This window comes from Anomaloglossus baeobatrachus, chromosome 8 (genome assembly GCF_048569485.1).
Source record: "Anomaloglossus baeobatrachus isolate aAnoBae1 chromosome 8, aAnoBae1.hap1, whole genome shotgun sequence".
Lineage (NCBI taxonomy): Eukaryota > Metazoa > Chordata > Amphibia > Anura > Aromobatidae > Anomaloglossus > Anomaloglossus baeobatrachus.
This window is the reverse complement of record NC_134360.1, coordinates 165,426,064-165,449,664: the sequence shown is the minus strand read 5'-3', so window position 1 is coordinate 165,449,664 and position 23,601 is coordinate 165,426,064. Positions and strand designations below refer to the sequence as shown.

The following is a 23,601-nucleotide window of genomic DNA, read 5'->3' as shown; positions in this document are numbered from 1 at the left end:
TTTCTCAACGCTGGCAGGAAACTAGCCAGATCTCTCACCGGGAAAGAACAACCACGGGAAGGGCAGTCTCCAGTCAAGGAGACCACCTATACCAAACATGGTATCCATCCACAGACAGCCGTTTCGGGGTATTTGCCCCTCATCATTGTGGAGTAGGAATCTGGCTAGTGGGGGCAATGCCTAGTAAAAGACTACTTAAGCAAGCATTGTTGACCTTAGGGAGATCAACATATCCACTGCGGAGACACCATCACGTGTTTCTCAACGCTGTGATTCTAGAGCATTGCCCCATGGGAAGTAGGCAATTAAGAAAGCCGCGGAGACACCATCACGTGTTTCTCAACGCTGGCAGGAAACTAGCCAGGTCTTTCACCGGGAAGAAACAACCACGGGAAGGGCAGTCTCCAGTCAAGGAGACCACCTATACCAAAAATGGTATCCATCCACAGACAGCCGTTTCGGGGTATTTGCCCCTCATCAGTGTGGAGTAGGAATCTGGCTAGTGGGGGCAATGCCTAGTAAAAGACTACTTAAGCAAGCATTGTTGACTTTAGGGAGATCAACATATCCACTGCGGAGACACCATCACGTGTTTCTCAACGCTGTGATTCTAGAGCATTGCCCCCTGGGAAGTATGCAAATAAGAAAGCCGCAGAGACACCATCACGTGTTTCTCAACGCTGGCAGGAAACTAGCCAGATCTTTCACCGGGAAGGAACAACCACGGTAAGGGCAGTCTCCAGTCAAGGAGACCACATATACCAAACATGGTATCCATCCACAGACAGCCGTTTCGGGGTATTTGCCCCTCATCAGTGTGGAGTAGGAATCTGGCTAGTGGGGGCAATGCCTAGTAAAAGACTACTTAAGCAAGCATTGTTGACCTTAGGGAGATCAACATATCCACTGCGGAGACACCATCACGTGTTTCTCAACGCAGTGATTCTAGAGCATTGCCCCCAGGGAAGTAGGCAAATAAGAAAGCCGCGGAGACACCATCACGTGTTTCTCAACGCAGTGATTCTAGAGCATTGCCCCCTGGGAAGTAGGCAAATAAGAAAGCCGTGGAGACACCATCACGTGTTTCTCAACGCTGGCAGGAAACTAGCCAGATCTTTCACCGGGAAGGAACAACCACGGGAAGGGCAGTCTCCAGTCAAGGAGACCACCTATACCAAACATAGTATCCATCCACAGACAGCCGTTTCGGGGTATTTGCCCCTCATCAGTGTGCAGTAGGAATCTGGCTAGTGGGGGCAATGCCTAGTAAAAGACTACTTAAGCAAGCATTGTTGACCTTAGGGAGATCAACATATCCACTGCGGAGACACCATCACGTGTTTGTCAACGCTGTGATTCTAGAGCATTGCCCCCTGGGAAGTATGCAAATAAGAAAGCCGCGGAGACACCATCACGTGTTTCTCAACGCTGGCAGGAAACTAGCCAGATCTCTCACCGGGAAAGAACAACCACGGGAAGGGCAGTCTACAGTCAAGGAGACCACCTATACCAAACATGGTATCCATCCACAGACAGCCGTTTCGGGGTATTTGCCCCTCATCAGTGTGGAGTAGGAATCTGGCTAGTGGGGGCAATGCCTAGTAAAAGACTACTTAAGCAAGCATTGTTGACCTTAGGGAGATCAACATATCGGCCAGCGTTGAGAAACACGTGATGCTGTCTCCGCGGCTTTCTTATTTGCATACTTCCCAGGGGGCAATGCTCTAGAATCACTGCATTGAGAAACACGTGATGGTGTCTCCGCAGTGGATATGTTGATCTCCCTAAGGTCAACAATGCTTGCTTAAGTAGTCTTTTACTAGGCATTGGCCCCACTAGCCAGATTCCTACTCCACACTGATGAGGGGCAAATACCCTGAAATGGCTGTCTGTGGATGGATACCATGTTTGGTATAAGTGGTCTCCTTGACTGGAGACTGCCCTTCCCGTGGTTGTTCTTTCCCGGTGAAAGACCTGGCTAGTTTCCTGCCAGCGTTGAGAAACACAGATAGAAAATGAGTATGTCTGGCTCACTGTGTATATGGTAGGTGCACAGAAAAATAAAGTAGTCAATTCAATCAAAATAGCTCTGGCACACTAAAAATTGATAACACGGAAAATTCTTCAAAAGTTGGATATTCTTTATTAGTGCGAAAGGACAAATGATAAATCATCCAACGTTTCGACCATTTAGGTCTTTGTCAAGGATAATGTTATCTATGACAACAAAAATAAAGATTTTTTAGTTACAAAAAAGAAAACAACTTAATACATGATATCACATCATAAATGTCAAACAAATATATCGCTTCCACATTGTGCAATCGGTCAATTGACCTTACAATGTCGCACATAATATCAGGAACAAGTTTCATGTAATATTTTAATCACATAACATACACCTATCTGAAGGACAAAATCCAGAGGAGATGTATATGACAATAATCATGAGGAGAAAATATATATATATAAGTCAAACAGACAGATACCCACCTATATGAGTATCGGAATAATGTGCTTTCATTTGTATATGGTCATCACCAAAATGAATGAAGTTATGACAATCTAGTCCTGTATCATAGAGAAAGCACATATAAATATCATATCACAAATTACATGAACATGCGTGTGAGAGAAAGCAACTTCTTTCTATATTCTCTGCTTGTGCGCTGCTATAGTATAAGCACAACTTAATATCTGTACCTTATGCACTTTGTCAGTAAAAGTAAGAAGGTAGCGGAGATCTACTCCAAAACTGGAGGCAGTAAATGACTGAGTCTAGATATAAAATTAATATGAGAACAAGTATCAACAACACATACGGATTCTAGCAAGATGGACAATAAATAGGAACAAGATCCTCACCACTGTTAGTCAGAGAATGCTTTTCAGAAGTTTTAAAAGGAAGTGACGCAATTCCCTTGCTGTGGGGTTCTGGATTGCCTCAGGATCCCTCAAAACTATAGAACAATGCCAAAGGAATAAAGGACATATACATAAATGATATATATGAGATGTTGGATATATCCTATCAATATCAATATTACCCTGAGTTAAGTGAAGGGAATATAGTATCCTCACTGAAGGACTCTCAGTTGCCTCAAACTCAGGAAGGTACTATAAACAAATAATACCAGGATCAGTGATGCTCATGTTTAAAAGAATATCAACTATACAGGGTACATCTGTCATAAACAAAGTTACAGCAATGTTATACTGGGCTTGCAACCAAAAGAAGCGGGCAAGTACTACCTGAATTGTTATGCGGCAAACAAATGGAAGTTTTTAGAAAAAGAGGAATAATTCCTTCACTGGAGGGTCCCACCACGTTATGAGATCACATGAATATACTACAAATAAATGATACCAGAATAGAAAATAATCATACATAGGGGAATAACACCAGTATAAGGCACATCCAGTATATGACTTATCCCATCTGTATTACCTTCATAAAGTCTGAGAACCTATCATATAGGTACTGATGCCATGAGCAGGAAAAATGACTTGTCCCAATGGGGCTCTATATGGGACCCTGCAAAAAGTGAATAATCAGTCACCTTGTACCAAGTGCACAGATTGAATAAATCCACATGGGTAGGCTGACATACCTGGTATATAGTGGTGATAATGTGAGGTCACATACTAGGAAAATACTATGGAGGTAATCTAGTGAAAAACGTAAAGAAAGATAATATATGGTGATCTGCTTAAACGATCGGCAGGGACAAAATGGATACACGTACCTCTCAATGGTGATTCAGGGTGAAGGCCCCAGGGGGAAGTGCGTCCTGTTGAAACGGTGGTGTTATTTATATCCCGTGCCGTTGGGCGTGCACCGTCTGCCTTCCTGGACGGTGGAACGCAGTGTGGGGTTGGTGAAGCGCACGCCGCGCATGCGCAGTACCACTGCATGGACTGCGCAGGCGCGGGGAGCGCGACACCCTCATGATGACGTGAAGTACTGTGATTGGATGTCAAGGATCTGGGGGCGTATGCGAACCGAATGAGTGAGACCATATTAACAACTGGGCTGTGAATTGCACGTAGTACAAGCGCCGTGCATAGTTATTTGTACGACGCATGAGCCAGGCACAGAACACAAGCCAGTGTGTAAAGATAGTGATAATATACAGTGAGATCCAAGGTCAGTACAGTGAATTAGTTAGCATGCCAGGTGAAAAAACTTGTTTCAGGAGCGTGGCGAATTGCTGATGAGTGGTCACGTCAGTGCAAGGTGATGAGGGGGTCAGGTAGAAGAAAGTGCCTAAAAACAAAAGGAAAATTAGTTAGAACAATATGAAAGCAAGGGTAACCCCACTAGTCCTTATACTGGAGTTGTACAATCGCATATATGGAGGAAATGCAATAACATTGTGAAAAACACAAAAAAACTTTTATGAGACATGCAAATGGACCCCAAAGCATCATAGATATTAGACCCTTTTAATGCATCCGTAGAACCATAGAGATAAAATAGGCCATATGGACAAGGTACCCTTCCATGGGAGATATTATAAACACATGTCATGCTCCCTATTAAGGCCTCTGGGTTCCAGTGTGTTCAGGGTGAAAATCCAATAGGATTCCCTTTCTTTAAGAGTGCGTATTCGATTGCCACCCCGTCGGGAAAGAGGGACATGTTCCAATACTTGATACTTTAACTGGGCAATTGTATGACCGTGTGTAATAAAATGATATGGGATGGGTAGTAAAACTTGCTTGCATCTTATTGTCGACTTATGTTTACTAATGCGGTCCCGGATATGCTGGGTGGTCTCCCCAACATATCCGAGACCGCAGGGGCATTTGATCAGGTAAACAACAAATGAAGAGTCACAAGTGAAAAACCCATGAATGGGAAAAACACGGCCCGACAAAGGGTGGGTGAAGGTGTCCCCCTTAGTAAGATTATTACACTGCACACAGTGATGACATGGGAAATTCCCCTTTCTTGGAGTGCCTAAGAAAGTCTGCCTCTGGATAATCTTATTGGAACCAATATCCGCTCTGACTAGATGATCACGAAGGTTACGGGGTCTCTTATTACAAAACAGAGGGAGTGAATTAAATTCACTCACTTCCGGATAGGCCCTGCTCAGGAGTGGCCAATGTCTACAGATGATACTCCTAATCAGGGGAGAAAAAGGGTGATATGTGTTAACACAAGGAACCCGTGGAGTATTGCTATCAATTGTAGATCTTTGGGAAGATCTCTTGTTGGCAATCTCAATTGGATATCCCCTTTGGAGGAATTTCTTGCTCATTTCCGAGCCTCTGATTTCGCGTTGTATGGGATCAGACACAATGCGTTCAATACGTTTGTGTTGGGAGATGGGAAGTCCTTGTTTTGTATGACGGGGATGGCAGCTTGTGTAATGTAAGAGGCTATTACGGTCCGTAGGTTTGACATACAAATCAGTGCTCAAGGTACCAGCTGATAATATGACCATAGTATCCAAAAAATTAATTTTATGTGGATCAGAATGAATGGTGAAAGAAAGATCTTGTCTAAAGGAGTTTAAGTCAATGAAGAATTGAGATAGTGACACAGAATCGCCCCGCCAAATCATAAAAATGTCATCAATGTATCTTTTCCACGTGACAGAGTGTTCCAACCAAAGGGGATGGTTATAAATGTGGGTCTCCTCGAAATGTGCCATGTATATATTAGCATACGGGGGTGCTAAATTCGAACCCATCGCGGTCCCCCGTTTCTGCAAATAAAATTGATCTTGGAATAAGAAGAAATTGTTTTCCAAAACAAGTCGGAGAAGATCCAGACAGAACCCATTCTGTAGTGAAGAATGGGAACTGTGCTCAGTCAGGAACCAATCAACAGCCTGTATACCCTCATGGTGTTGGATGCTGGTATACAGACTGTTGACATCAAAAGATACAAGAATGCACCCCGAAGGTAATGTGTCTACAAGTTGTAAGTGCGACAAGAAATCGGAAGTATCCTTGAGATAAGATCTAATCTTGGTTATTAGCGGAGTGAGAATTCGCTCCACTGTAATAGCCAGTGGAGATAGGATAGATTCCGTGGAAGCTACAATGGGGCGTCCAGGTGGCTGATTCAAGTTTTTGTGAACCTTCGGTAGTGTATAAAACACAGGTGTTACAGGGTGTACCTTAATGAGATATTCGGCCAATTTCTGATCAATGGTGTTGTTGGAGAGATAAAGATCGATAGTCTGTTTAATCAATCCCTGTATCCGAGATGTAGGATCTCGTTGGATGGGAAGATAAGTGTTAACGTCACTCAATTGGCCCAATATCTCACCAACATAGTATGTTTTATCTAACACTACAATGGCCCCACCCTTATCCGCTGGTTTGATAACAATCCTAGGATTGTTCTTTAAATCCTGGACCGCCCGACTCTCTTCTATAATAAGATTATGCCTTATTCTATATTGACCCTCATCAACAGATTTAAGCGTTTGATTAATATCTCGGGAGACCAAGGAGACAAAAGTTTCAATAGGGTGATATGTTTTGGGAGGATTAAAAGAGCTCGGAATCCTCAATTCCAACTGTTTTAATCGAAACATATCGTCAGATCCAGTGGAAGTCGTGTCAGTAGGTGTGTCCCTGTTGGTACTAAAGTGGGCTTTTAATCTAAGGGTCCTAAAAAACCTCCTCATCTCCTGATCCAACACAAATGAATTAAGTGGTGGAGTAGGGCAAAAGGATAACCCCTTTTGTAATACACGTGTTTCAGTCACAGACAAATTATAGGATGAGATATTATACACTAAGTTAGTACCTGAGAACGTGTCTGCACATGGTATGTTGGTACGGTTCCTGTTGCCCCTCTTACTGCGCCTCGTTTTCCTCTTTGGTTTGTGCGCTGGACCAAAAAACGAGACTGGCGGGAGGTGTATTGTTCTGTATCAGATCCTGAAGACGAGGAGTAACGATTATAAAAGGCTGGCCGCCTGGGATTATCCTCCGTGAATTGCCAACGATAGACACGATTCTTAGAATAATCTTCTTGGTCTCTTATAAATTTAGAACGTTTCCGTTCTTGTAGGGTCCTCCTGAATTCGGCTATATTCTCCTTGGTTTTAGAGTGAATTCTATCCCACTCGGTACTGGGGATGGTGTTTTGGAGCTGCTGTTCAATAGAGCTGATATTCTGTCCCAAATCCTCAATTTCTTTTTGTAGGAATTCAATTGTGAGAATAATTATGTCCATCGAACACTTATTAATAATACTTTCAAATTTTGTACAATAATCTGGTTTGTCGGCAAAAAGAGTAGGTTTCAATGACACACGCAGTCCTCTGGGAATACGCTGTACTCGGTGGTACTCGGCCAATGTGGCACAATGTAATTCTAATGCCGTATGCCTACGTAGTTCTTTTTCGTAGTCTCTAGAACGTACCTCTTCACTAGGTACAGATAGAAATGTGTTAGGTATAGTCACTTTGGACAAGATGCTGTTGACCTCATCCGTATTATAGGAAAAAGTGGTAAAGGACATCTGGACTGATAGGTGAAGACACTGGAGCTCAGATAAAAAAACGTCAAATAGAAAATGAGTATGTCTGGCTCACTGTGTATATGGTAGGTGCACAGAAAAATAAAGTAGTCAATTCAATCAAAATAGCTCTGGCACACTAAAAATTGATAACACGGAAAATTCTTCAAAAGTTGGATATTCTTTATTAGTGCGAAAGGACAAATGATAAATCATCCAACGTTTCGACCATTTAGGTCTTTGTCAAGGATAATGTTATCTATGACAACAAAAATAAAGATTTTTTAGTTACAAAAAAGAAAACAACTTAATACATGATATCACATCATAAATGTCAAACAAATATATCGCTTCCACATTGTGCAATCGGTCAATTGACCTTACAATGTCGCACATAATATCAGGAACAAGTTTCATGTAATATTTTAATCACATAACATACACCTATCTGAAGGACAAAATCCAGAGGAGATGTATATGACAATAATCATGAGGAGAAAATATATATATATAAGTCAAACAGACAGATACCCACCTATATGAGTATCGGAATAATGTGCTTTCATTTGTATATGGTCATCACCAAAATGAATGAAGTTATGACAATCTAGTCCTGTATCATAGAGAAAGCACATATAAATATCATATCACAAATTACATGAACATGCGTGTGAGAGAAAGCAACTTCTTTCTATATTCTCTGCTTGTGCGCTGCTATAGTATAAGCACAACTTAATATCTGTACCTTATGCACTTTGTCAGTAAAAGTAAGAAGGTAGCGGAGATCTACTCCAAAACTGGAGGCAGTAAATGACTGAGTCTAGATATAAAATTAATATGAGAACAAGTATCAACAACACATACGGATTCTAGCAAGATGGACAATAAATAGGAACAAGATCCTCACCACTGTTAGTCAGAGAATGCTTTTCAGAAGTTTTAAAAGGAAGTGACGCAATTCCCTTGCTGTGGGGTTCTGGATTGCCTCAGGATCCCTCAAAACTATAGAACAATGCCAAAGGAATAAAGGACATATACATAAATGATATATATGAGATGTTGGATATATCCTATCAATATCAATATTACCCTGAGTTAAGTGAAGGGAATATAGTATCCTCACTGAAGGACTCTCAGTTGCCTCAAACTCAGGAAGGTACTATAAACAAATAATACCAGGATCAGTGATGCTCATGTTTAAAAGAATATCAACTATACAGGGTACATCTGTCATAAACAAAGTTACAGCAATGTTATACTGGGCTTGCAACCAAAAGAAGCGGGCAAGTACTACCTGAATTGTTATGCGGCAAACAAATGGAAGTTTTTAGAAAAAGAGGAATAATTCCTTCACTGGAGGGTCCCACCACGTTATGAGATCACATGAATATACTACAAATAAATGATACCAGAATAGAAAATAATCATACATAGGGGAATAACACCAGTATAAGGCACATCCAGTATATGACTTATCCCATCTGTATTACCTTCATAAAGTCTGAGAACCTATCATATAGGTACTGATGCCATGAGCAGGAAAAATGACTTGTCCCAATGGGGCTCTATATGGGACCCTGCAAAAAGTGAATAATCAGTCACCTTGTACCAAGTGCACAGATTGAATAAATCCACATGGGTAGGCTGACATACCTGGTATATAGTGGTGATAATGTGAGGTCACATACTAGGAAAATACTATGGAGGTAATCTAGTGAAAAACATAAAGAAAGATAATATATGGTGATCTGCTTAAACGATCGGCAGGGACAAAATGGATACACGTACCTCTCAATGGTGATTCAGGGTGAAGGCCCCAGGGGGAAGTGCGTCCTGTTGAAACGGTGGTGTTATTTATATCCCGTGCCGTTGGGCGTGCACCGTCTGCCTTCCTGGACGGTGGAACGCAGTGTGGGGTTGGTGAAGCGCACGCCGCTTCGCATACGCCCCCAGATCCTTGACATCCAATCACAGTACTTCACGTCATCATGAGGGTGTCGCGCTCCCCGCGCCTGCGCAGTCCATGCAGTGGTACTGCGCATGCGCGGCGTGCGCTTCACCAACCCCACACTGCGTTCCACCGTCCAGGAAGGCAGACGGTGCACGCCCAACGGCACGGGATATAAATAACACCACCGTTTCAACAGGACGCACTTCCCCCTGGGGCCTTCACCCTGAATCACCATTGAGAGGTACGTGTATCCATTTTGTCCCTGCCGATCGTTTAAGCAGATCACCATATATTATCTTTCTTTACGTTTTTCACTAGATTACCTCCATAGTATTTTCCTAGTATGTGACCTCACATTATCACCACTATATACCAGGTATGTCAGCCTACCCATGTGGATTTATTCAATCTGTGCACTTGGTACAAGGTGACTGATTATTCACTTTTTGCAGGGTCCCATATAGAGCCCCATTGGGACAAGTCATTTTTCCTGCTCATGGCATCAGTACCTATATGATAGGTTCTCAGACTTTATGAAGGTAATACAGATGGGATAAGTCATATACTGGATGTGCCTTATACTGGTGTTATTCCCCTATGTATGATTATTTTCTATTCTGGTATCATTTATTTGTAGTATATTCATGTGATCTCATAACGTGGTGGGACCCTCCAGTGAAGGAATTATTCCTCTTTTTCTAAAAACTTCCATTTGTTTGCCGCATAACAATTCAGGTAGTACTTGCCCGCTTCTTTTGGTTGCAAGCCCAGTATAACATTGCTGTAACTTTGTTTATGACAGATGTACCCTGTATAGTTGATATTCTTTTAAACATGAGCATCACTGATCCTGGTATTATTTGTTTATAGTACCTTCCTGAGTTTGAGGCAACTGAGAGTCCTTCAGTGAGGATACTATATTCCCTTCACTTAACTCAGGGTAATATTGATATTGATAGGATATATCCAACATCTCATATATATCATTTATGTATATGTCCTTTATTCCTTTGGCATTGTTCTATAGTTTTGAGGGATCCTGAGGCAATCCAGAACCCCACAGCAAGGGAATTGCGTCACTTCCTTTTAAAACTTCTGAAAAGCATTCTCTGACTAACAGTGGTGAGGATCTTGTTCCTATTTATTGTCCATCTTGCTAGAATCCGTATGTGTTGTTGATACTTGTTCTCATATTAATTTTATATCTAGACTCAGTCATTTACTGCCTCCAGTTTTGGAGTAGATCTCCGCTACCTTCTTACTTTTACTGACAAAGTGCATAAGGTACAGATATTAAGTTGTGCTTATACTATAGCAGCGCACAAGCAGAGAATATAGAAAGAAGTTGCTTTCTCTCACACGCATGTTCATGTAATTTGTGATATGATATTTATATGTGCTTTCTCTATGATACAGGACTAGATTGTCATAACTTCATTCATTTTGGTGATGACCATATACAAATGAAAGCACATTATTCCGATACTCATATAGGTGGGTATCTGTCTGTTTGACTTATATATATATATTTTCTCCTCATGATTATTGTCATATACATCTCCTCTGGATTTTGTCCTTCAGATAGGTGTATGTTATGTGATTAAAATATTACATGAAACTTGTTCCTGATATTATGTGCGACATTGTAAGGTCAATTGACCGATTGCACAATGTGGAAGCGATATATTTGTTTGACATTTATGATGTGATATCATGTATTAAGTTGTTTTCTTTTTTGTAACTAAAAAATCTTTATTTTTGTTGTCATAGATAACATTATCCTTGACAAAGACCTAAATGGTCGAAACGTTGGATGATTTATCATTTGTCCTTTCGCACTAATAAAGAATATCCAACTTTTGAAGAATTTTCCGTGTTATCAATTTTTAGTGTGCCAGAGCTATTTTGATTGAATTGACTACTTTATTTTTCTGTGCACCTACCATATACACAGTGAGCCAGACATACTCATTTTCTATTTGACGTTTTTTTATCTGAGCTCCAGTGTCTTCACCTATCAGTCCAGATGTCCTTTACCACTTTTTCCTATAATACGGATGAGGTCAACAGCATCTTGTCCAAAGTGACTATACCTAACACATTTCTATCTGTACCTAGTGAAGAGGTACGTTCTAGAGACTACGAAAAAGAACTACGTAGGCATACGGCATTAGAATTACATTGTGCCACATTGGCCGAGTACCACCGAGTACAGCGTATTCCCAGAGGACTGCGTGTGTCATTGAAACCTACTCTTTTTGCCGACAAACCAGATTATTGTACAAAATTTGTAAGTATTATTAATAAGTGTTCGATGGACATAATTATTCTCACAATTGAATTCCTACAAAAAGAAATTGAGGATTTGGGACAGAATATCAGCTCTATTGAACAGCAGCTCCAAAACACCATCCCCAGTACCGAGTGGGATAGAATTCACTCTAAAACCAAGGAGAATATAGCCGAATTCAGGAGGACCCTACAAGAACGGAAACGTTCTAAATTTATAAGAGACCAAGAAGATTATTCTAAGAATCGTGTCTATCGTTGGCAATTCACGGAGGATAATCCCAGGCGGCCAGCCTTTTATAATCGTTACTCCTCGTCTTCAGGATCTGATACAGAACAATACACCTCCCGCCAGTCTCGTTTTTTGGTCCAGCGCACAAACCAAAGAGGAAAACGAGGCGCAGTAAGAGGGGCAACAGGAACCGTACCAACATACCATGTGCAGACACGTTCTCAGGTACTAACTTAGTGTATAATATCTCATCCTATAATTTGTCTGTGACTGAAACACGTGTATTACAAAAGGGGTTATCCTTTTGCCCTACTCCACCACTTAATTCATTTGTGTTGGATCAGGAGATGAGGAGGTTTTTTAGGACCCTTAGATTAAAAGCCCACTTTAGTACCAACAGGGACACACCTACTGACACGACTTCCACTGGATCTGACGATATGTTTCGATTAAAACAGTTGGAATTGAGGATTCCGAGCTCTTTTAATCCTCCCAAAACATATCACCCTATTGAAACTTTTGTCTCCTTGGTCTCCCGAGATATTAATCAAACGCTTAAATCTGTTGATGAGGGTCAATATAGAATAAGGCATAATCTTATTATAGAAGAGAGTCGGGCGGTCCAGGATTTAAAGAACAATCCTAGGATTGTTATCAAACCAGCGGATAAGGGTGGGGCCATTGTAGTGTTAGATAAAACATACTATGTTGGTGAGATATTGGGCCAATTGAGTGACGTTAACACTTATCTTCCCATCCAACGAGATCCTACATCTCGGATACAGGGATTGATTAAACAGACTATCGATCTTTATCTCTCCAACAACACCATTGATCAGAAATTGGCCGAATATCTCATTAAGGTACACCCTGTAACACCTGTGTTTTATACACTACCGAAGGTTCACAAAAACTTGAATCAGCCACCTGGACGCCCCATTGTAGCTTCCACGGAATCTATCCTATCTCCACTGGCTATTACAGTGGAGCGAATTCTCACTCCGCTAATAACCAAGATTAGATCTTATCTCAAGGATACTTCCGATTTCTTGTCGCACTTACAACTTGTAGACACATTACCTTCGGGGTGCATTCTTGTATCTTTTGATGTCAACAGTCTGTATACCAGCATCCAACACCATGAGGGTATACAGGCTGTTGATTGGTTCCTGACTGAGCACAGTTCCCATTCTTCACTACAGAATGGGTTCTGTCTGGATCTTCTCCGACTTGTTTTGGAAAACAATTTCTTCTTATTCCAAGATCAATTTTATTTGCAGAAACGGGGGACCGCGATGGGTTCGAATTTAGCACCCCCGTATGCTAATATATACATGGCACATTTCGAGGAGACCCACATTTATAACCATCCCCTTTGGTTGGAACACTCTGTCACGTGGAAAAGATACATTGATGACATTTTTATGATTTGGCGGGGCGATTCTGTGTCACTATCTCAATTCTTCATTGACTTAAACTCCTTTAGACAAGATCTTTCTTTCACCATTCATTCTGATCCACATAAAATTAATTTTTTGGATACTATGGTCATATTATCAGCTGGTACCTTGAGCACTGATTTGTATGTCAAACCTACGGACCGTAATAGCCTCTTACATTACACAAGCTGCCATCCCCGTCATACAAAACAAGGACTTCCCATCTCCCAACACAAACGTATTGAACGCATTGTGTCTGATCCCATACAACGCGAAATCAGAGGCTCGGAAATGAGCAAGAAATTCCTCCAAAGGGGATATCCAATTGAGATTGCCAACAAGAGATCTTCCCAAAGATCTACAATTGATAGCAATACTCCACGGGTTCCTTGTGTTAACACATATCACCCTTTTTCTCCCCTGATTAGGAGTATCATCTGTAGACATTGGCCACTCCTGAGCAGGGCCTATCCGGAAGTGAGTGAATTTAATTCACTCCCTCTGTTTTGTAATAAGAGACCCCGTAACCTTCGTGATCATCTAGTCAGAGCGGATATTGGTTCCAATAAGATTATCCAGAGGCAGACTTTCTTAGGCACTCCAAGAAAGGGGAATTTCCCATGTCATCACTGTGTGCAGTGTAATAATCTTACTAAGGGGGACACCTTCACCCACCCTTTGTCGGGCCGTGTTTTTCCCATTCATGGGTTTTTCACTTGTGACTCTTCATTTGTTGTTTACCTGATCAAATGCCCCTGCGGTCTCGGATATGTTGGGGAGACCACCCAGCATATCCGGGACCGCATTAGTAAACATAAGTCGACAATAAGATGCAAGCAAGTTTTACTACCCATCCCATATCATTTTATTACACACGGTCATACAATTGCCCAGTTAAAGTATCAAGTATTGGAACATGTCCCTCTTTCCCGACGGGGTGGCAATCGAATACGCACTCTTAAAGAAAGGGAATCCTATTGGATTTTCACCCTGAACACACTGGAACCCAGAGGCCTTAATAGGGAGCATGACATGTGTTTATAATATCTCCCATGGAAGGGTACCTTGTCCATATGGCCTATTTTATCTCTATGGTTCTACGGATGCATTAAAAGGGTCTAATATCTATGATGCTTTGGGGTCCATTTGCATGTCTCATAAAAGTTTTTTTGTGTTTTTCACAATGTTATTGCATTTCCTCCATATATGCGATTGTACAACTCCAGTATAAGGACTAGTGGGGTTACCCTTGCTTTCATATTGTTCTAACTAATTTTCCTTTTGTTTTTAGGCACTTTCTTCTACCTGACCCCCTCATCACCTTGCACTGACGTGACCACTCATCAGCAATTCGCCACGCTCCTGAAACAAGTTTTTTCACCTGGCATGCTAACTAATTCACTGTACTGACCTTGGATCTCACTGTATATTATCACTATCTTTACACACTGGCTTGTGTTCTGTGCCTGGCTCATGCGTCGTACAAATAACTATGCACGGCGCTTGTACTACGTGCAATTCACAGCCCAGTTGTTAATATGGTCTCACTCATTCGGTTCGCATACGCCCCCAGATCCTTGACATCCAATCACAGTACTTCACGTCATCATGAGGGTGTCGCGCTCCCCGCGCCTGCGCAGTCCATGCAGTGGTACTGCGCATGCGCGGCGTGCGCTTCACCAACCCCACACTGCGTTCCACCGTCCAGGAAGGCAGACGGTGCACGCCCAACGGCACGGGATATAAATAACACCACCGTTTCAACAGGACGCACTTCCCCCTGGGGCCTTCACCCTGAATCACCATTGAGAGGTACGTGTATCCATTTTGTCCCTGCCGATCGTTTAAGCAGATCACCATATATTATCTTTCTTTACGTTTTTCACTAGATTACCTCCATAGTATTTTCCTAGTATGTGACCTCACATTATCACCACTATATACCAGGTATGTCAGCCTACCCATGTGGATTTATTCAATCTGTGCACTTGGTACAAGGTGACTGATTATTCACTTTTTGCAGGGTCCCATATAGAGCCCCATTGGGACAAGTCATTTTTCCTGCTCATGGCATCAGTACCTATATGATAGGTTCTCAGACTTTATGAAGGTAATACAGATGGGATAAGTCATATACTGGATGTGCCTTATACTGGTGTTATTCCCCTATGTATGATTATTTTCTATTCTGGTATCATTTATTTGTAGTATATTCATGTGATCTCATAACGTGGTGGGACCCTCCAGTGAAGGAATTATTCCTCTTTTTCTAAAAACTTCCATTTGTTTGCCGCATAACAATTCAGGTAGTACTTGCCCGCTTCTTTTGGTTGCAAGCCCAGTATAACATTGCTGTAACTTTGTTTATGACAGATGTACCCTGTATAGTTGATATTCTTTTAAACATGAGCATCACTGATCCTGGTATTATTTGTTTATAGTACCTTCCTGAGTTTGAGGCAACTGAGAGTCCTTCAGTGAGGATACTATATTCCCTTCACTTAACTCAGGGTAATATTGATATTGATAGGATATATCCAACATCTCATATATATCATTTATGTATATGTCCTTTATTCCTTTGGCATTGTTCTATAGTTTTGAGGGATCCTGAGGCAATCCAGAACCCCACAGCAAGGGAATTGCGTCACTTCCTTTTAAAACTTCTGAAAAGCATTCTCTGACTAACAGTGGTGAGGATCTTGTTCCTATTTATTGTCCATCTTGCTAGAATCCGTATGTGTTGTTGATACTTGTTCTCATATTAATTTTATATCTAGACTCAGTCATTTACTGCCTCCAGTTTTGGAGTAGATCTCCGCTACCTTCTTACTTTTACTGACAAAGTGCATAAGGTACAGATATTAAGTTGTGCTTATACTATAGCAGCGCACAAGCAGAGAATATAGAAAGAAGTTGCTTTCTCTCACACGCATGTTCATGTAATTTGTGATATGATATTTATATGTGCTTTCTCTATGATACAGGACTAGATTGTCATAACTTCATTCATTTTGGTGATGACCATATACAAATGAAAGCACATTATTCCGATACTCATATAGGTGGGTATCTGTCTGTTTGACTTATATATATATATTTTCTCCTCATGATTATTGTCATATACATCTCCTCTGGATTTTGTCCTTCAGATAGGTGTATGTTATGTGATTAAAATATTACATGAAACTTGTTCCTGATATTATGTGCGACATTGTAAGGTCAATTGACCGATTGCACAATGTGGAAGCGATATATTTGTTTGACATTTATGATGTGATATCATGTATTAAGTTGTTTTCTTTTTTGTAACTAAAAAATCTTTATTTTTGTTGTCATAGATAACATTATCCTTGACAAAGACCTAAATGGTCGAAACGTTGGATGATTTATCATTTGTCCTTTCGCACTAATAAAGAATATCCAACTTTTGAAGAATTTTCCGTGTTATCAATTTTTAGTGTGCCATAGCGTTGAGAAACACGTGATGGTGTCTCCGCGGCTTTCTTATTTGCATACTTCCCAGAGGGCAATGCTCTAGAATCACTGCGTTGAGAAACACGTGATGGTGGATATGTTGATCTCCCTAGGGTCAACAATGCTTGCTTAAGTAGTCTTTTACTAGGCATTGCCCCCACTAGCCAGATTCCTACTCCACACTGATGAGGGGCAAATACCCTGAAACGGCTGTCAGTGGATGGATACCATGTTTGGTATAGGTGGTCTCCTTGACTGGAGACTGCCCTTCCCGTGGTTGTTCCTTCCCAGTGAAAGACCTGGCTAGTTTCCTGCCAGCATTGAGAAACACGTGATGGTGTCTCCGCGGCTTTCTTATTTGCATACTTCCCAGGGGGCAATGCTCTAGAATCACTGCATTGAGAAACACGTGATGGTGTCTCCGCAGTGGATATGTTGATCTCCCTAAGGTCAACAATGCTTGCTTAAGTAGTCTTTTACTAGGCATTGCCCCCCACTAGCCAGATTCCTACTCCACACTGATGAGGGGCAAATACCCTGAAACGGCTGTCTGTGGATGGATGCCATGTTTGGTATAGGTGGTCTCCTTGACTGGAGACTGCCCTTCCTGTGGTTGTTTCTTCCCGGTGAAAGACCTGGCTAGTTTCCTGCCAGCGTTGAGAAACACGTGATGGTGTCTCCGCGGCTTTCTTATTAACAGCGAAACTCTAGTCTGGTGTCGAGCTCGACCAGGAATTGACAACGAGGACTATGTAGCTCTTCTTGACTCCATCCAGATTGAAGGACAGCCCCTGGTAAAAGCTGCCAGAAGTATTGTCACCATCTCAAACGGTAGAGTACCAGTACGGCTAATCAGCCTAAGAGATGTGCCCATCGAGCTATACAAGTTTAATTCAGTTGCTCGACTGTATAGCCTTGATCCAGAAGACATCCTAGATGAAGAGACACTTGCTCATCAAAAGTCGTTAAAAGCCACTCCCAAAGGCTCTAATACACCCACTAACTTCTGGTGGAAGGAACTTAATGTTGGAGATGCTAACACTCCTATGGAATACATCAATAGTGTAACTAAACTTGCTAAGCGACACAGGCAAGCTTTCAGCAAGCACCCTCTTGACTTCGGCAAATCTACTCTGATCCAGTACAAGATCAACACAGGTGATCATCCTCCTATCAAAGAAAGACACCGTCCAGTACCTCCTGCTAACTATCAACAAGTAAAGAAGCTGTTAAAGGAGATGAAGGATTCTGAAGTCATCCGAGAAAGTCAAAGCCTGTGGGCTGCACCCATTGTCCTGGTGTAGAAGAAGGATGGTAACATCAGATTTTGTGTCGACTACCGGAAGTTGAATAACGTTACACACAAAGATGCCTATCCTCTCCCATGGATTGAAGAATCCATCACCGCTCTTGGCTCAGCTGCATACTTCTCCACTCTCGACTTAACCAGCGGTTACTGGCAAGTACCCATAGCTCCTGAGGATAGAGAGAAGACAGCTTTCACCACCCCAATGGGACTCTTTGAGTTTAACAGTATGCCGTTTGGGTTATGCAACGCCCCTGATACATTTCAGCGACTCATGGAAAGATGTCTTGGTCACCTCAAATTCCAGAGCGTTCTGTTATATCTTGATGATGTTGTCGTATACTCTTGAACTTATGAAGATTACCTATGCCACCTTGCAGAAGTATTCCAGGTACTCATTGAACATGGACTGAAACTAAAACCGTCAAAGTGCCATCTGCTCAAGCCGAAGGTCAACTACCTTGGTCATGTTGTAAGTGCCGAAGGTATCCAGCCTGATCCTGAAAAGATCTCAGCTGTGAACAACTGGGACACCCCAAGAACCGTCAAAGAAGTCAGAAGTTTTCTAGGTTTTGCGGGCTACTACCGCCGCTTCATACCTCATTTTGCGCAAATAGCAGAATCTCTTACAGAGCTGCTACGGAGTTGCCCTAGATAAAACTATGACAGAAGACTTCCAATTAATTGGTCTGAGCATCAAGAAACTGCCTTTCAGATGTTGAAAAGTCTATTGACTTCACCTCCAATACTGGCGTACCCTGACTACTGCCATGCTTTCCGTCTCTACACGGATGCCAGCTACCAAGGCCTGGAACGGTACTATCACAAGTCCAGGATGACAAAGAGAGAGTCATTGCATATGCCAGCCGAAGCTTGAAAGGTGCAGAGAAAAACGATAGCAATTACAGTTCATTCAAGTTAGAGCTGCTAGCTCTCGTGTGGGCAGTCACCGAGAAGTTCAAAGATTACCTCGCTGCTACACCCTTCATAGTTTACATGGACAATAATCCTCTCTCTCATCTTAATACTGCACGGCTAGGTGCTCTTGAACAGAGATGGGCTTCAAGATTGGCGAACGTTTGCTTTGATATTAAGTATCGCAGTGGCAAGATCAACATCAATGCCGATGTGTTATCCCGTTTGCCCGAAGGAGAAGAGCCTCCTGAGGAAGATCTGTGGGAAGATGTTGAGATGCCTCCCTTCTATCAAAGGTTTGCTACACAGAATGATGTTACTGCTACACAAACTGATGAAGTTCCTCAACAGAAACCTGTCCTATTCCAAGATCCATCGAGATGGCAAACTCTTCAAAATGAGTATCGTGTCCTAGGTGAGATCTATGATTACCTGACTACTGGGAGAATACCTGTCAGACTACGCAGAAGATGTCCTGATGTTGAGCTTAATCGTCTCTAGAGACAGCGCAAAAGACTTTTCATTCAAAAGGGCTTGATCCTGCGCAATACCCTAGACCTGGTTTCAGGTGAAAGCCTACATCAGATTCTAATCCCACGCCGAGATGCCAGAATTGTTCTTGATGCCTACCACGACCAGTCTGGGCACTTTGGCGTGCACAAAACTGAAGCCACCATACGCCAACGCTTCTATTGGATTGGGATGGTGTCAGACATAGAAAATTGGTGTAGTGAATGTCCAGCCTGCAACCTCACCAAAGTCGGTAAGAAAGATGCCAGAGCTCCTCTTCATCCAATCCATTCTCAGAAACCAAACGAGCTAGTCGCTCTTGATCATGTGAAGCTAGCACCAACTCGTTCAGGCTACATGTATGCCTTAACCATGTTGGATCACTATACTAAGTGGGTTGCTGTTGTGCCAGTAAAAGACCTTACAGCTCGGACTACAGCTATCACCTTCTACCATGAATATGTGAGACATTACGGTTGCCCTGAAGCAGTCCTCACAGATGGTGGATCTGCCTTTGAGTCACAATTATTTCAAGAACTCTGCCAATTCCATGAATGCAAAAAGCTGAGAACAACCGCCTATCATCCTCAAGGGAATGGCCTCTGCGAGAAAGTCAACCAGACCTTTATCAATATGCTGCGAACAGCATCTGTTACCAAACAAGCTGAATGGTCTCAATTGCTTGATGAGTTAGTGGAAATCTACAACGATACTGTCCACTGTTCTACAGGCTACTCGCCATATTATCTGATGTTTGGAAGACAAGGTCAGCTCCCAAAAGATCATTCTCTTGGAATCCAAGTCCCTGACGTGATCAATCCCCTGCCAAAAACTGATTGGGTCTCAGAGCGTCAGCGAAGAATACACGAAGCCCAACAGATTGTTGATTACCGCATGGGTGAAGCTCACCGTCAACAAGATGAGAGCTGCAATCAAAGAGCTAATGCTTCCCCACTTCAAGTTGGAGACAAGGTATGGCTAAAGAAGTACCACTGTACAGGAAAACTTGATTCACTCTGGGAAACAGAGCCATACACAGTTACAGCTATCCCATATCCTGAGTCAGATGTCTATGAAGGGAAGAAACCCGGAATGGCCCCACAGATGGTACACAGGAACCGCATGAAGCTATGCACCAAAGAGGATCTACTGGTGATGTCATCACCTCCTCCACAAGTCATGACGGTCTACACACCAATTCCTGCAATGGAAACACCAGCCAGAAAACCTACTGTGGAAGAGTCCCTCTACAACACTCAATTTATCCTTCCATGCTATCAATATGTCCCCGTCTTGGTTCCTGCTCCAGTTGCTGCTCCTCTGCCAACTTTACATGATCCAGCAAACAATATCTTTCCTGCTCAAGAGGAAGATCAAGTGCTGAGGCATTCAGAGAAAAGCACAAAAGGAACACTTCCAGCCCGCTACAGAGACTAAAAGGTCATATCCTTTTCCATGAGTATATAATCTAGTGTTTATTTATTTAGCTGAATAGTCAGTTTAGTAATGTATAAGCCTCTGCACCTGGGTAATACCAAGCACCTTGTTTATTATTTGCACAATTTTCTGTATACAGCCATGGACTTATGGACTGTTTGTTGCCACTAAAGTGCCTTTCCAGAACCTTTCATATGGACAATAGTATATTGTGGAAAGAGACTCTATCTCATATTGGCACTACCACATTCATGTTTTGCATTTGTTCATTGCCTATTGTTCTTCTGTCGGGGTGCATATTCTTGCCTTATTGTTACTGTGCCTTAAATATATATCTCCTTCCTTTCTTAGCAGTCCTCCACTCGCACAATCGCCGAGGACGGCTCACCTTCAGAGGGTGAGTATGTAGTGGCCCGGTCCAGATTGTGTCTGTTTCTTTAAGTACATTGACTTACAGTTAGGTCCAGAAATATTTGGACAGTGACACAAGTTTTGTTATTTTAGCTGTTTACAAAAACATGTTCAGAAATACAATTATATATATAATATGGGCTGAAAGTGCACACTCCCAGCTGCAATATGAGAGTTTTCACATCCAAATCGGAGAAAGGGTTTAGGAATCATAGCTCTGTAATGCATAGCCTCCTCTTTTTCAAGGGACCAAAAGTAATTGGACAAGGGACTCTAAGGGCTGCAATTAACTCTGAAGGCGTCTCCCTCGTTAACCTGTAATCAATGAAGTAGTTAAAAGGTCTGGGGTTGATTACAGGTGTGTGGTTTTGCATTTGGAAGCTGTTGCTGTGACCAGACAACAAGCGGTCTAAGGAACTCTCAATTGAGGTGAAGCAGAACATCCTGAGGCTGAAAAAAAAGAAAAAATCCATCAGAGAGATAGCAGACATGCTTGGAGTAGCAAAATCAACAGTCGGGTATATTCTGAGAAAAAAGGAATTGACTGGTGAGCTTGGGAACTCAAAAAGGCCTGGGCGTCCACGGATGACAACAGTGGTGGATGATCGCCGCATACTTTCTTTGGTGAAGAAGAACCCGTTCACAACATCAACTGAAGTCCAGAACACTCTCAGTGAAGTAGGTGTATCTGTCTCTAAGTCAACAGTAAAGAGAAGACTCCATGAAAGTAAATACAAAGGGTTCACATCTAGATGCAAACCATTCATCAATTCCAAAAATAGACAGGCCAGAGTTAAATTTGCTGAAAAACACCTCATGAAGCCAGCTCAGTTCTGGAAAAGTATTCTATGGACAGATGAGACCAAGATCAACCTGTACCAGAATGATGGGAAGAAAAAAGTTTGGAGAAGAAAGGGAATGGCACATGATCCAAGGCACACCACATCCTCTATAAAACATGTTGGAGGCAACGTGATGGCATGGGCATGCATGGCTTTCAATGGCACTGCGTCACTTGTGTTTATTGATGACATAACAGCAGACAAGAGTAGCCGGATGAATTCTGAAGTTTACCGGGATATACTTTCAGCCCAGATTCAGCCAAATGCCGCAAAGTTGATTGGACGGCGCTTCATAGTAAAGATGGACAATGACCCCAAGCATACAGCCAAAGCTACCCAGGAGTTCATGTGTGCAAAAAAGTGGAACATTCTGCAATGGCCAAGTCAATCACCAGATCTTAACCCAATTGAGCATGCATTTCACTTGCTCAAATCCAGACTTAAGACAGAAAGACCCACAAACAAGCAAGACCTGAAGGCTGCGGCTGTAAAGGCCTGGCAAAGCATTAAGAAGGAGGAAACCCAGCGTTTGGTGATGTCCATGGGTTCCAGACTTAAGGCAGTGATTGCCTCCAAAGGATTCGCAACAAAATATTGAAACTAAAAATTTTTTTTTTGGGTTTGGTTTATTTGTCCAATTACTTTTGACCTCCTAAAATGTGGAGTGTTTGTAAAGAAATGTGTACAATTCCTACAATTTTTATCAGATATTTTTGTTCAAATCTTTAAATTAAACGTTACAATCTGCACTTGAATTCTGTTGTAGAGGTTTCATTTCAAATCCAAGATGGTGGCATGCAGAGCCCAACTCGCGAAAATTGTGTCACTGTCCAAATATTTCTGGACCTAACTGTATATGTAATATTATGCTATATGTTATAAGTAAAGCATTTTTCATTTGTTGTGTTCTAGCACTATCTACTGGTGAAAACTGTAACAATCTGAAGTGTTCATTGGGTGTTATCCTATTGGCTAGTTCTTGGTCACATGGCTCAATAGGTGGAGCTATTCTCCAGCCTCTGTCTGGAAAGAACTGAAATGAGCTGGTTCTGGCTGAGTCTCCTCTGAGGGAAGATATTATGTGGAGTTTCTCTTCACCACAAGACTCCTGCTAGGCCCGAGGCCTAGAATTTCACCATTTACTGACTTTTACAGCCAATATGCTGAAGGCTTCCTATCATGAATCCTCACTGGCCAGATATACATTGTGCATCTCTTCAGACAGTAGGGCATACTAATTATATACAAGATCCTACTGCACGCAGATTGGGAAAGTTTGAGGGTCTCCCACCACACTGCAATA

General features: G+C 42.0%; 4 long non-coding RNA genes across 4 annotated transcripts; 2 read left to right on the top strand and 2 right to left on the bottom strand.

The window, feature by feature from the left end:
* Window positions 1-3,339: 3,339 nt before the first annotated feature.
* LOC142249337 (uncharacterized) lies at window positions 3,340-3,943 on the bottom strand. Its single transcript, XR_012725035.1, has 3 exons — window positions 3,747-3,943; window positions 3,612-3,669; window positions 3,340-3,535 (listed from the first exon to the last, which is right to left on the bottom strand). It is a non-coding gene; the product is annotated as an uncharacterized LOC142249337 (long non-coding RNA).
* A 4,927-nt stretch (window positions 3,944-8,870) lies between these two features.
* Window positions 8,871-9,326, bottom strand: LOC142249336 (uncharacterized). Its single transcript, XR_012725034.1, has 3 exons — window positions 9,278-9,326; window positions 9,143-9,200; window positions 8,871-9,066 (listed from the first exon to the last, which is right to left on the bottom strand). It is a non-coding gene; the product is annotated as an uncharacterized LOC142249336 (long non-coding RNA).
* A 158-nt stretch (window positions 9,327-9,484) lies between these two features.
* Window positions 9,485-10,088, top strand: LOC142249335 (uncharacterized). Its single transcript, XR_012725033.1, has 3 exons — window positions 9,485-9,681; window positions 9,759-9,816; window positions 9,893-10,088. It is a non-coding gene; the product is annotated as an uncharacterized LOC142249335 (long non-coding RNA).
* Window positions 10,089-15,015: 4,927 nt separating this feature from the next.
* LOC142249334 (uncharacterized) lies at window positions 15,016-15,619 on the top strand. Its single transcript, XR_012725032.1, has 3 exons — window positions 15,016-15,212; window positions 15,290-15,347; window positions 15,424-15,619. It is a non-coding gene; the product is annotated as an uncharacterized LOC142249334 (long non-coding RNA).
* Window positions 15,620-23,601: the final 7,982 nt, after the last annotated feature.